The sequence below is a fragment of the Diorhabda sublineata genome, chromosome 2, assembly GCF_026230105.1.
Source record: "Diorhabda sublineata isolate icDioSubl1.1 chromosome 2, icDioSubl1.1, whole genome shotgun sequence".
In the NCBI taxonomy this organism is placed as follows: Eukaryota; Metazoa; Arthropoda; class Insecta; order Coleoptera; family Chrysomelidae; genus Diorhabda; species Diorhabda sublineata.
Window position 1 is genome coordinate 38,242,131 of NC_079475.1, and position 13,770 is coordinate 38,255,900.

General features: G+C 33.2%; 1 protein-coding gene across 9 annotated transcripts in view; it reads left to right on the top strand.

The window, feature by feature from the left end:
* LOC130440507 (cAMP-specific 3',5'-cyclic phosphodiesterase) overlaps positions 1–13,770 on the top strand; it is a 266,092-nt gene that overhangs the window by 33,893 nt on the left and 218,429 nt on the right. For 4 of the 9 annotated variants that reach the window (XM_056773714.1, XM_056773718.1, XM_056773720.1 and 1 more), the window contains exon 2: positions 12,934–13,170. The exons of 4 other annotated variants lie outside the window; for them this stretch is intronic. The gene's annotated coding sequence lies outside the window, so the exon portion shown is untranslated. Of the gene's footprint in view, positions 1–12,930; positions 13,171–13,770 lie in introns of all 9 variants that reach the window. One more of the 9 variants, XM_056773721.1, reaches the window with a different exon arrangement.

A 13,770-nucleotide genomic window follows, 5' to 3' on the forward strand; every position in this document is an offset into this window, starting at 1 on the left:
GTAACAGACGAAATTATTAAGGAAGCTGTTGTTGTTGCAGAGAAAAGCGGACTGTAGGGGAAACAACGTCATAGAAACAATCATCCAGCAGAATACTGGAAGAGGTCTTCAGTAATACCATAGTTGGATTCAATATCTAACAGTTGTTGAAGAAAAGTTAAAAGAAACAAATTCCTTCTTTCGCGAAACGGAAAAAATAATAAAAATTTTGATCGCTTTATCATGTACGACCTGTACAGTAGAGCAGCCTCAGAAGACTAAAAACATAGCTAGGAAGCACCAGGGCTTGTTAATCGCCATCGAGGCAAAGACTTCCAAAGTGTAACGCTTGATGCTCTCGACTGTACCAGGCGTTCATGTCTATGAAGTTTTGACTGGTTTCGAATGAATAAATTAGAAAAATTTGTAAAGTAATTGAAGATGTATTTATAGATTGAGTACATTTCGAATTCGATACGTAAAATCACTTTAGCAACTGTAAATCGTATTAAATATAAATTTCTGTGGTACATTGAAAATGAATAATTGAAAATAAGCAAATAAATCGTCGAGCTACATTTAGCAAACGACCGTAACGTTGTTTATAGCTATTTATTAGAGTCAGGAGACCTTGAATTGATTAATTTTATACGCATAAATAGGTGCGATTTAATCGGAGTGTATTTATAAAAGTTATCAAAATGATTATAGTGTGCCAAAACACGAAAACCTTCATCTTATAGTTATCCAATGATTTAGCCCCATCTTTAGATACGTTCCACAACGATTCGTAAAAGTTTGGTGGGTCAGATCCGTTGTTTTTATAAAAAATTTTCATCCCGGTACGTTATTATACCAAAATTCAGCCTTACTATACACTTTATATACTTTTTGCGTTTAAAGAATCAAATAATTGTAATAATTTTTCAGTGATTGTAATATTTAAATTAATCGTTGAAACCTAACCTAACCTAACCTAACCTAACTTAATCTAAACTAACCGTGTGGTGCAATTGGGCAATAAATACATTAAATGGCACTTGGTTTAATCGAATTCGAATAGATATACAAACTGTACGTAGAATCAAACAACAGCCCAGGCTTGTGATTGGATTTTATTTTGTAGAGAAATACGTAGGTTAGATTAGGTTAGGTTTCAATTATTTGATTCTTTAAATGCAAAAAAATACCTGAAGGGATGATTTTCGCGCCCCATGTGCATGCGTATTCTTGTTCAGCGTTATTTTCTTTATAACATACTAAAATTTTAACGAAATCGGACGGTTGTAACCTAATCTAGATAATTACCAAAGTTTTTGCCCACCCATTCATTAAATATCAAAATAATACACTTTAACAAATTTATCTTTCATATTATTAAAGGAAGGTCGAAACTATGTCTTACAAACAAAAATAATAGTGATTATGATTGTAGTTTAGTCCCAGTTTGCCCTGCGAGATGCAAGAAAGCGCTGTGATTTATACTTTTTAGACCAAGGCATATTTTTGTGAAGTTAATTCAAATCCAGACTTGTAAATCCAGGAGCTTCGTCGATAGAAAACGTTCAGGACAGCTTCGAAAAACCACAACTGTTCAAGATAAACGTATTGTATTAAACGGTAAACATAATCGACGACTCACGGGCTCAGAAATAGCAGCTCAGATTAATGAAGACGTCAATATAAAATTAAGCGGTTGCACTGGGATGAAGAACATGAAAATTGGACAAAGGAAGAACAGACTGTAAAACATGGCGGAATCTCAGTGATAAGGAAGATTTGGAGGAAGGGCGACTGAGGATCTGGTAAAAATTTTGGAAAAAATGGTTAAATTAGTAATTTTGCGTGGCCGCTACGTGCTAGGGACCCGCTAGACCCTCCGTAAATCCGACGCTGCCTGATCGGCAAAAAATTTATCATCCAGTACAAATGTTGGAAAACCCGTAGTCGCATCGTGTCCCAATCCGCTGTTTTCATAATATTTCTCGCAGAATTCCATTAATCTACGAAACCATTTTAGTTATGCATCCATAAATTACGATACATCGTGTTTGAATATATTCTTTATCAGCACAAAATCCATTGTCATAAATAATATCATCCAGTGGCAATGACATCAACCAAACTTGGAATCGTGACGTTCCCGCAAAGCCACAAAGAAACGTGCCTGGAGAATTTATTTCGACATTAAAAGTTATTTATCAACGTTCCCAAAGTTTCTGCGTTAGAGATGTTTTTCTATTTTGAAAGAGTGTTTTTCATTTTACCGCCTATACAGGTGCAATTATCAGAGCTTTACAGGTATTTATAGATTTAATTGGTGGTTTTAAATCCCGATCGCGCTTCTCAAGTTTATATAACTCACATTTACATCGGATGTTTTGTTCGCGATAAACAACATAAAATCCTCATTTCGATAGAACTACAATCGGAATTTAGTTAGTTTAAAAATAAACTAATGCACAACTAAAAGGTAGATATTATATTTCTTTTTTTTTTATTTTTTCCTTCCTTATTCCTCGATCTTCAACCTGATGTAATACGTGAATGATTTGGTTTGTAACTTTTTCCATCCAGGCGAAATATTATTCAGAATCAGTGAATCATTTGAATGTATAAATAAACAACAACTTTACACAAAGAAAACCGATTACCAAATCAAATAATGAGCTGCGCAAAAACAAATTTTTCTTAAATAAAAGTTTTGTGAACAATAAAGAATGTGGCGAACGTGGCTTCAAGATCTACTAGAGCCTAGCACAAAGGCCAAACAGTTGAAAAGAAAAGACAACATCTATCAACAGATGCTCAAAAAGTGATTTCAATAATCGACTTTATAGTCGAGAAATTTCAAGAAGAGGAGACAAATACTTCTCAGACTACATTCTACGAAGTTGCAAAGCAACGTGTGGCAATAGGGAATGTTTCTTGGTCTTAACAACTTTTTATTTTTTAGCTCTATAAGTAACTTTCATCAAAAAGCGCTATGTAACTTTTACTCTAGTTTTTAAGTAACAAATTCATCTTCGTATTTAATTTTACTGAAATTATCTTCGCTTGTGATATATATTAAGTACAATTCTTAATTATGGGTTCCTTATCAACCGATTATGGATTTACAAAATGAAAACATCGGAAATAACATTTCCGCTATTACGACTGACGTGAACCAGTGAGGATTTTTGATTTTAAAAAACTGGAATGCAATTTTTCAAAAATCTAATCATGCATCTCAAGTAACAATACAAATATTACTTTATGATTCTTTTTATTATTAGGAATTAATAATTTCTATTCCTTGAAAGGATTTTAAATCATTTTTAATTCGTTTAAAACAAATAGAATTGTTCTGAAAGTGTAGAAATGTTTAGTCTCTTTAGATATCAAATTTTTTAAATTAGAAGAAGAAGTCGTCTGATGTATTTCTTCTTCTTTTTTAATGTATAAGGTTAAAAGTTATTGTTGATTATTTGACGATTGTGTTGTAGTTCTGAATGAATTCCAATAAAAAACTTAATTTAATTGAAATATTAGACGAATTATACCTACAATAATGTCGATTCAATAGCTTTATGTCGTTATTGTTGACAATTAAGCTTATTTTGTCTTACATAACATGAAAATGTATTCATCAATGAAGGGAACTCTAAGTTTGAAACAATCCAAGAATTTCAGAATAATCTACTTTACAAACAAAACATTCACTGTCTTCGAATAGAATTAACGGACTGAGTAACGGAAATTACAAATTCGAATTATGCAGAAATACAAAAGAACATAAACAAACTTATTCGAATTCTAGAAGTATGGAATGAGTAGAATTGCTGCTACCTTGTTCAAAAATAAAGTTAACAACGTCGTGAACGATTATATTGAAACTTACACTAACTGATCGCATTTAATGGAAATAAGAGTCCAAAAAACTTGGACAAATGAAACAATTCGTTAGCTGATCGCATTTAATGGAAATAAGAGTCCAAAAAACTTGAACAAATGAAACAATCCGTTAGCTGATCGCATTAAATGGAAATAAGAGTCCAAAAAACTTGGACAAATGAAGCAATTCGTTAGCTGATTGCATTTAATGGAAATAAGAGTCCAAAAAACTTGAACAAATGAAACAATCCGTTAGCTGATCGCATTAAATGGAAATAAGAGTCCAAAAAACTTGAACAAATGAAACAATTCGTTAGCTGATCGCATTTAATGGAAATAAGAGTCCAAAAAACTTGAACAAATGAAACAATCCGTTAGCTGATTGCATTAAATGGAAATAAGAGTCCAAAAAACTTGAACAAATGAAGCAATTCGTTAGCTGATCGCATTAAATGGAAATAAGAGTCCAAAAAACTTGAACAAATGAAACAATTCGTTAGCTGATCGCATTTAATGGAAATAAGAGTCCAAAAAACTTGAACAAATGAAGCAATTCGTTAGCTGATCGCAAAAAATGGAAATAAGAGTCCAAAAAACTTGAACAAATGAAACAATTCGTTAGCTGATCGCATTTAATGGAAATAAGAGTCCAAAAAACTTGAACAAATGAAGCAATTCGTTAGCTGATCGCATTTAATGGAAATAAGAGTCCAAAAAACTTGAACAAATGAAACAATTCGTTAGCTGATCGCATTTAATGGAAATAAGAGTCCAAAAAACTTGAACAAATGAAGCAATTCGTTAGCTGATCGCATTAAATGGAAATAAGAGTCCAAAAAACTTGAACAAATGAAACAATTCGTTAGCTGATCGCATTTAATGGAAATAAGAGTCCAAAAAACTTGAACAAATGAAGCAATTCGTTAGCTGATCGCATTAAATGGAAATAAGAGTCCAAAAAACTTGAACAAATGAAACAATTCGTTAGCTGATCGCATTTAATGGAAATAAGAGTCCAAAAAACTTGAACAAATGAAGGAATTCGTTAGCTGATCGCATTAAATGGAAATAAGAGTCCAAAAAACTTGAACAAATGAAACAATTCGTTAGCTGATCGCATTAAATGGAAATAAGAGTCCAAAAAACTTGAACAAATGAAACAATTCGTTAGCTGATCGCATTTAATGGAAAGAAGAGTCCAAAAAACTTGAACAAATGAAACAATCCGTTAGCTGATTGCATTTAATGGAAATAAGAGTGCAAAAAACTTGGACAAATGAAGCAATTCGTTAGCTGATCGCATTAAATGGAAATAAGAGTCCAAAAAACTTGAACAAATGAAACAATTCGTTAGCTGATCGCATTTAATGGAAATAAGAGTCCAAAAAACTTGAACAAATGAAACAATCCGTTAGCTGATCGCATTAAATGGAAATAAGAGTCCAAAAAACTTGAACAAATGAAACAATTCGTTAGCTGATCGCATTAAATGGAAATAAGAGTCCAAAAAACTTGAACAAATGAAACAATTCGTTAGCTGATCGCATTTAATGGAAAGAAGAGTCCAAAAAACTTGAACAAATGAAACAATCCGTTAGCTGATTGCATTTAATGGAAATAAGAGTCCAAAAAACTTGGACAAATGAAGCAATTCGTTAGCTGATCGCATTAAATGGAAATAAGAGTCCAAAAAACTTGAACAAATGAAACAATTCGTTAGCTGATCGCATTTAATGGAAATAAGAGTCCAAAAAACTTGAACAAATGAAGGAATTCGTTAGCTGATCGCATTAAATGGAAATAAGAGTCCAAAAAACTTGAACAAATGAAACAATTCGTTAGCTGATCGCATTTAATGGAAATAAGAGTCCAAAAAACTTGAACAAATGAAGCAATTCGTTAGCTGATCGCATTTAATGGAAATAAGAGTCCAAAAAACTTGAACAAATGAAACAATTCGTTAGCTGATCGCATTTAATGGAAATAAGAGTCCAAAAAACTTGAACAAATGAAGCAATTCGTTAGCTGATCGCATTAAATGGAAATAAGAGTCCAAAAAACTTGAACAAATGAAACAATTCGTTAGCTGATCGCATTTAATGGAAATAAGAGTCCAAAAAACTTGAACAAATGAAGCAATTCGTTAGCTGATCGCATTTAATGGAAATAAGAGTCCAAAAAACTTGAACAAATGAAACAATTCGTTAGCTGATCGCATTTAATGGAAATAAGAGTCCAAAAAACTTGAACAAATGAAACAATCCGTTAGCTGATTGCATTAAATGGAAATAAGAGTCCAAAAAACTTGGACAAATGAAGCAATTCGTTAGCTGATCGCATTAAATGGAAATAAGAGTCCAAAAAACTTGAACAAATGAAACAATTCGTTAGCTGATCGCATTTAATGGAAAGAAGAGTCCAAAAAACTTGAACAAATGAAACAATCCGTTAGCTGATTGCATTTAATGGAAATAAGAGTCCAAAAAACTTGGACAAATGAAGCAATTCGTTAGCTGATCGCATTAAATGGAAATAAGAGTCCAAAAAACTTGAACAAATGAAACAATTCGTTAGCTGATCGCATTTAATGGAAATAAGAGTCCAAAAAACTTGAACAAATGAAACAATCCGTTAGCTGATCGCATTAAATGGAAATAAGAGTCCAAAAAACTTGAACAAATGAAACAATTCGTTAGCTGATCGCATTTAATGGAAATAAGAGTCCAAAAAACTTGAACAAATGAAACAATCCGTTAGCTGATCGCATTAAATGGAAATAAGAGTCCAAAAAACTTGAACAAATGAAACAATTCGTTAGCTGATCGCATTTAATGGAAATAAGAGTCCAAAAAACTTGAAAAAATGAAACAAGAATGAAAAAAAATGAACAGAAAAACAAAAATACGAACATTTTTACTGAAAAAACCAACTCAAGACTTATACATGTTACAGATTAGGTATAGAAACTTATTTAAAGTTGATGATGCTTCCGACAGAGGAATCATTTGAAAATTAAATCCCGCAGCCCAAAGATAATCGAACTGAAGTGGTAAATAGACTTTTAACTTTGTTGAAGTTATCTTTAGAACAGAACTGGTAGCAACAGAAGCCAGTGACATATTCGAGTAATGATTTCGTGAAAAATATGCAAAAAACACGAATAAACATGTTTTGAAGAAATAATTTTCTACCAAATAAACTGAGACAAACACTTTTTTAAAAGTTTAAACCACTGCATTAAATAAGAACAAATATTTAGAATTGGACATGGCTTTATTGTTTGAATTGAACGCATGGATCGCTTCTTCGGGTGTAGAAAAACGTCGACTTCACTATTTTTTGTTTTTGATTTGGGGAAATAAGAAGCAATCAATGGGTGCCAAACAATAACACTTCAATTGATGTTTTAACTGCTCAAAAACGTTTTTGATATGTGAGAGTTCGCATTGTCGTGGTGAGGAATGATCGATTGATTTCCCTGACACTTCTGGCAAACAATTGCTGGCGTACCATTCAGAATTAACCGTTCTACGTTGTTCTAATGGAACCATTTGCTCGCCTTCAAAGATCCATACAGTCGATTGTTGTTTATTTTTGGGTTCATTGCATAGTTCGATGACTCGCGGCCTGTCACGATCTTACAGACGTCTTTTGAAGCACAGCGATTGAATATTTTTTTTGAATTTGTAAACGAATCAAATATCACTCGTATGACAATACTTCTGAATAGATTCACTATTAAAAATATCAAACTTTATGATCGCAATATTCATATCAGTGTTACCATATTTCAAAACTAAAGCTGCAACCCTCGCAGTTTTGGACTCAAGTTTTATAATAAGAATTTTATTATGGAAAGTAACGTGAAATACTTTTGAAATGAAATAATACCAATGTCGGCTTTTTCGGCTAATATTTGAAAAAGAGGCTTTAAAAGATTTATTTTTGGTCTGAAAAATAGTCATAAGAGACATGTTTGTAAAAAACTGTATAAAATAGGTTAATACTTGAGAAATATCTGCTATAAAGACAAAAAATAAACATCTTTATCCCACAGGAAAAGACGTGATTTGGTCAAAATTCGGTTAATATTTGATATTGAGCTTTGTAAAGGTCATTAATCTTTGTAGAATGACATTTTTCCACATAAAACGACCGTAAACATCATATTTGATCTTGAAAATAGCAGTAAACAGATTTTAGTAGATTTACTTTCTTCTATATACTTCAAAGTTCGATAACTTTGTCGTTGTCTTTTGTTTTATGAAAGAAACAAAGAGTAACATATTGAAATTATTCTGAAAAATATTTAGTAATATAATTAAATAACTCAATTCGACAACTTGCTTTTTAAAAAACAATTTATTTAACAGACTGACGATTTAATAATTTAAAGTTACAATTGGTTACACAAATCTAACAGAAATATGAAATACAGACAATTTATAGTAATGATAAAATTAATGAGGTTAGAGTTCGTACTAATAAATAAATAATTGATAATGATGCTCCGCTGTGATAAGGGATTACGTAACTCTAACTAATAGAACTCACTATATACAAGAAATTGTACCTGTTACAACTTGTATCCTACATCAGTAGTAAGTCAGTAGCGGCTCGTTGTAAAAAAATTTAGACCTTCTGCAATATTTTCACTAAAACTTACCTTTTAGAAGTTTTCCAATCATTTTTAGCTTGAATATTGAATTTCCGTGTGTAGCTTTTTCCCCTACTTACAATAGTTTTTTTTCTATAAGCTTCTGTTATTTTCTTTTAAGTCATTTACTTCTCCAAATTCTTTCCATGTTTCCTTTTTTGCTTTCTTAATTTCTTTCTTGACTTGTTTCCTTCGTATATTTCTCTGTTTTCTCCAGTTTGATTTCAATATAATTTCTCCATGTTGCCTTTTACTGTTCAACCATTTTTCTTATTGCTTCTGTACACCATCTGGTTGTTTTGTGTTCTATTCGTTGTATCATTCTCCTCCTGCGAATTTCTTCTCCATACGTTGTTTCTTTGAATAGCTTCAATTCTTTTTCTAGCCTTACCTCTCATTTTTTATTCGTTGTTTCTCGGTATTTCCTTCATTTTCTTTTGTTCCCTACTTTTGTATCGAACTTCTCTAATATCCTTTAGTGATTACCATCTTTATATCCACAATTTCAGCTGAATTCTAACCAAGAATTTCTTGAATCATCTCACCACTCCTTAAGGCAACCAATCTCATTTCTCAAGATCTGTTAACCGAATAGTTAAGTGATTCAAAGTGTTTATATTCCGTTTTTTATGTCAGTTTTGTAGATTGTTAACTTTAACCCCTTCTTCAATTATTTCTTTTTATCTTATACTAGCTTTTACCCGCGGCTTCGCTCGCATCGAATCCATTAAATAAGTATCAGAAATCATTATAATAGAAAATAACGAACTCTGTAGCTATATTAGAACCTGAGATATAGATCTCTGAATGTAGAAAAATTGCCAAAAACCTACAAAAATCCATAACTCCACATTGAATGTCCGCGCCTAGCTCCTCTCCAACTCAACCGATTTAAATGTACAAAAACTCAAAAGAAAGAAGGTGTTTCAGCGAGTGTTCTTAAACCAAAACGAACTCTGTAACTATATTAGAACCTGAGATATAGATCTTTGAATGTAGAAAAAATGCCAAAAACCCACAACTCCACATTGAATGTCCGCGCCTAGCTCCTCTCCAACTGAACCGATTTAAGTGTTCAAAAACTTAAAAGAAAGAAAGTGTTTCAGCGAGTGTTTTTAAATCAAAACGAACTCTGTAACTATATTAGAACTTGAGATATAGATCTTTGAATGTAGAAAAATTGCCAAAAACCTACAAAAATCCATAACTCCACATTGAATGTCCGCGCCTAGCTCCTCTCCAACTGAACCGATTTAAGTGTTCAAAAACTTAAAAGAAAGAAAGTGTTTCAGCGAGTGTTTTTAAATCAAAACGAACTCTGTAACTATATTAGAACTTGAGATATAGATCTTTGAATGTAGAAAAATTGCCAAAAACCTACAAAAATCCATAACTCCACATTGAACGTCCGCGCCTAGCTCCTCTCCAACTCAACCGATCTAAGTGTTTAAAAACTCAAAAGAAAGAAGGTGTTTCAGCGAGTGTTCTCAAACCAAAACGAACTCTGTAACTATATTAGAACCTGAGATATAGATCTTTGGATGTAGAAAAATTGCCAAAAACCTACAAAAATCCATAACTCCGCATTGAATGTCCGCGCCTAACTCCTCTCCAACTCAACCGATTTAAGTGTTCAAGAACTCAAAAGAAAGAAGGTGTTTCAGCGAGTGTTCTTAAACCAAAACGAACTCTGTAGATATATTAGAACCTGAGATATAGATCTTTGGATGTAGAAAAATTGCCAAAAACCTACAAAAATCCATAACTCCACATTGAATGTCCGCGCCTAGCTCCTCTCCAACTGAACCGATTTAAGTGTTCAAAAACTTAAAAGAAAGAAAGTGTTTCAGCGAGTGTTTTTAAATCAAAACGAACTCTGTAACTATATTAGAACTTGAGATATAGATCTTTGAATGTAGAAAAATTGCCAAAAACCTACAAAAATCCATAACTCCACATTGAACGTCCGCGCCTAGCTCCTCACCAACTCAACCGATTTAAGTGTTCAAAAACTCAAAAGAAAGAAGGTGTTTCAGCGAGTGTTCTCAAACCAAAACGAACTCTGTAACTATATTAGAACCTGAGATATAGATTTTTGAATGTAGAAAAAATGCCAAAAACCCACAACTCCACATTGAATGTCCGCGCCTAGCTCCTCTCCAACTGAACCGATTTAAGTGTTCAAAAACTTAAAAGAAAGAAAGTGTTTCAGCGAGTGTTTTTAAATCAAAACGAACTCTGTAACTATATTAGAACTTGAGATATAGATCTTTGAATGTAGAAAAATTGCCAAAAACCTACAAAAATCCATAACTCCACATTGAATGTCCGCGTCTAGCTCCTCTCCAACTCAACCGATTTAAATGTACAAAAACTCAAAAGAAAGAAGGTGTTTCAGTGAGTGTTTTTAAACCAAAACGAACTCTGTAACTATATTAGAACCTGAGATATAGATCTTTGAATGTAGAAAAATTGCCAAAAACCTACAAAAATCCATAACTCCACATTGAATGTCCGCGCCTAGCTCCTCTCCAACTCAACCGATTTAAATGTACAAAAACTCAAAAGAAAGAAGGTGTTTCAGCAAGTGTTCTCAAACCAAAACGAACTCTGTAACTATATTAGAACCTGAGATATAGATCTTTGAATGTAGAAAAATTGCCAAAAACCTACAAAAATCCATAACTCCACATTGAATGTCCGCGCCTAGCTCCTCTCCAACTCAACCGATTTAAATGTACAAAAACTCAAAAGAAAGAAGGTGTTTCAGCGAGTGTTCTTAAACGAAAACGATCTTTGTAGCTATATTAGAACCTGAGATATAGATCTTTGAATGTAGAAAAATTGCCAAAAACCTACAAAAATCCATAACTCCACATTGAATGTCCGCGCCTAGCTCCTCTCCAACTCAACCGATTTAAATGTACAAAAACTCAAAAGAAAGAAGGTGTTTCGGCGAGTGTTCTTAAACCAAAACGAACTCTCTAGCTATATTAGAACTGGAGATATAGATCTTTGAATGTAGAAAAATTGCCAAAAACCTACAAAAATCCATAACTCCACATTGAATGTCCGCGCCTAGCTCCTCTCCAACTCAACCGATTTAAGTGTTCAAAAACTCAAAAGAAAAAAGGTGTTTCAGCGCGTGTTTTTAAACCAAAACTAAGTCTCTATCTCGAATAGAACCTGAGATATTGATGATAGAACGTGTGTATGCGAAAAACTCCCAAGTAATGTACAGGGGGATATCGAATTTGAGTATAACTTGAGAATGGTGAAAATTAGATGAAATCCGATGGTTGATGGCTGATCTGTGCATCAATACCTTTCATTGAAAAAAAAATTAAACAAATCGGTTGGGTAGAACGCCTGAACGGACCCGGAATGGAAATCATCAATTTTTTAATATACAAGATTAATGTGACCGTAAACTGATTCTATAATTGTTTACAGTTATTATTTTATACGATAAGATTTAGTATTTAAGGCAGTTTGTACACTGATACAGCTCCTAATAGTTTGATATTCGTCGAGTCAAATTATCGGAACCGAAACGAACTTCGTTTATTCTGAATTTGCTTATTCAATTGTTATTTTAACACAATTGTAAATTGAGTCATTCAACTCTTGTATACTTTTCTTATATTCACATAATACAGTCACATACTTTCAACGTATTCCCTTCAAATTGCACCGCATCCTATTTATTTCGTTCTCGTTATTTAAATAAAGACGCTGACGTATCTAACTGCAGAAACTGCTATCATCGAATCTTACATGAAATGCCGTGACTTCTCTTTGTTAAAAGAACCGCTCAAGGCAGTTCACCAACATTTATAAATAAACAACTTATCAGATTCTTAAGTTCGTTGGGGTATTTTTAAAATGAATCTCATCATTTTATAAAACTTTATCAAAATGAAGAATCTTGTAGGGATAACAGAATGTTCATTCTTGAAAATAATAATTGAAAATAACTGCAGATTCATCAAATCAACAGAAAGGAAAGTATTAATGCGGTTTCGAGCTTGTTGAATCCCTTCAGAACAGTGTAGCAACACCCTCTCGTTCGGGAACTCTAACTTATATAACTATAATATAATAATTTTATTTGTTATTATCATATATATCCATTCAAGAATATTCTGCTTTTCAATATAATATCATTCTTTGCATTTTAAAATGACTTTCAATTTATTCTGTTTGGTGCTTGTGCTGTCAACTGAAGAACCTGTTAATTGCTCCCTGGATACCGTTTCTGAACAGTCGCTAACAATGAGAATCGCGAAGGTAGAACGAAGCATAAACTTTCTTATAGCCCAGTTCATAAGTTAGTTGTAATTATTTTCGCAAAAATGAGCAAAACCCTCGAATGAAATTATTCTTAATTTAAATAATATCGCTTATTTTACATCTAGCAGAATTGGTACGATATCGGAGAGTTAAAACTTCGTCACACTGGTCGGGGTCTGGAAGTGCTGCTTGCCTTGGTGCGGCGCGCCCCCCGAAGGCAAGCCAGTCGGCCCTGACCCATCACCACCAGCACTGGAAACTCCTCCGAAACCTAACCAAACTGTTTCCGCGTCCGAATTGCACGATATACAAGAAGACCTGGAAGACGAAGATGAAGAACAGAGCACTCTGCAACCGCTGGGAGGGTAAATGCTAATAAATAGATGTTGGCTTATACATTAAGTTCTTTTGATTTGCGCATGTGTAGTTGTTTTTAGATTTATAGATTTGAACTTAAAAGAAACCCAATATATTCATATACCTACAATACATATGGACAACAAGAAAAGAAGGTGGCCAAAATCAAAAAGAATAGGTCAGTCTATCTAACCAAATATCCCGCACTGTATTCTGATGTCATAGCTTAATCCAGTCCTTGGTGAATATAGGATAGCCAAGGTCAGGCTACCCAGAGTTTAGTCAGGCTTGGGCCGTGATTGGTTTGCCTGGGCAGGGTTTCCCAGTGTTGGTCGAAGCTAAGCCCCGTCGTTCAAGTCTGGGGACTCTTACATGGGTTACACGACATTATTTCACTTGTACACAATTTTGTTAAGAGAATAGAGATGCTGGAGAATCAAAATGAAGACAAGGATTGGTTTAATCTAAAGGTCTGATTATAGCTTTGTAAATTCGTGTCTTTGTTTCTTGTCTAAGGTTTTAAGGTTTTTGTTCTTTCACGTTCACGTTCTGAAGACATCCCGTGACCTTGTTTATTCTAGCTACTTGTCCTCTTACCTCGTTCATCT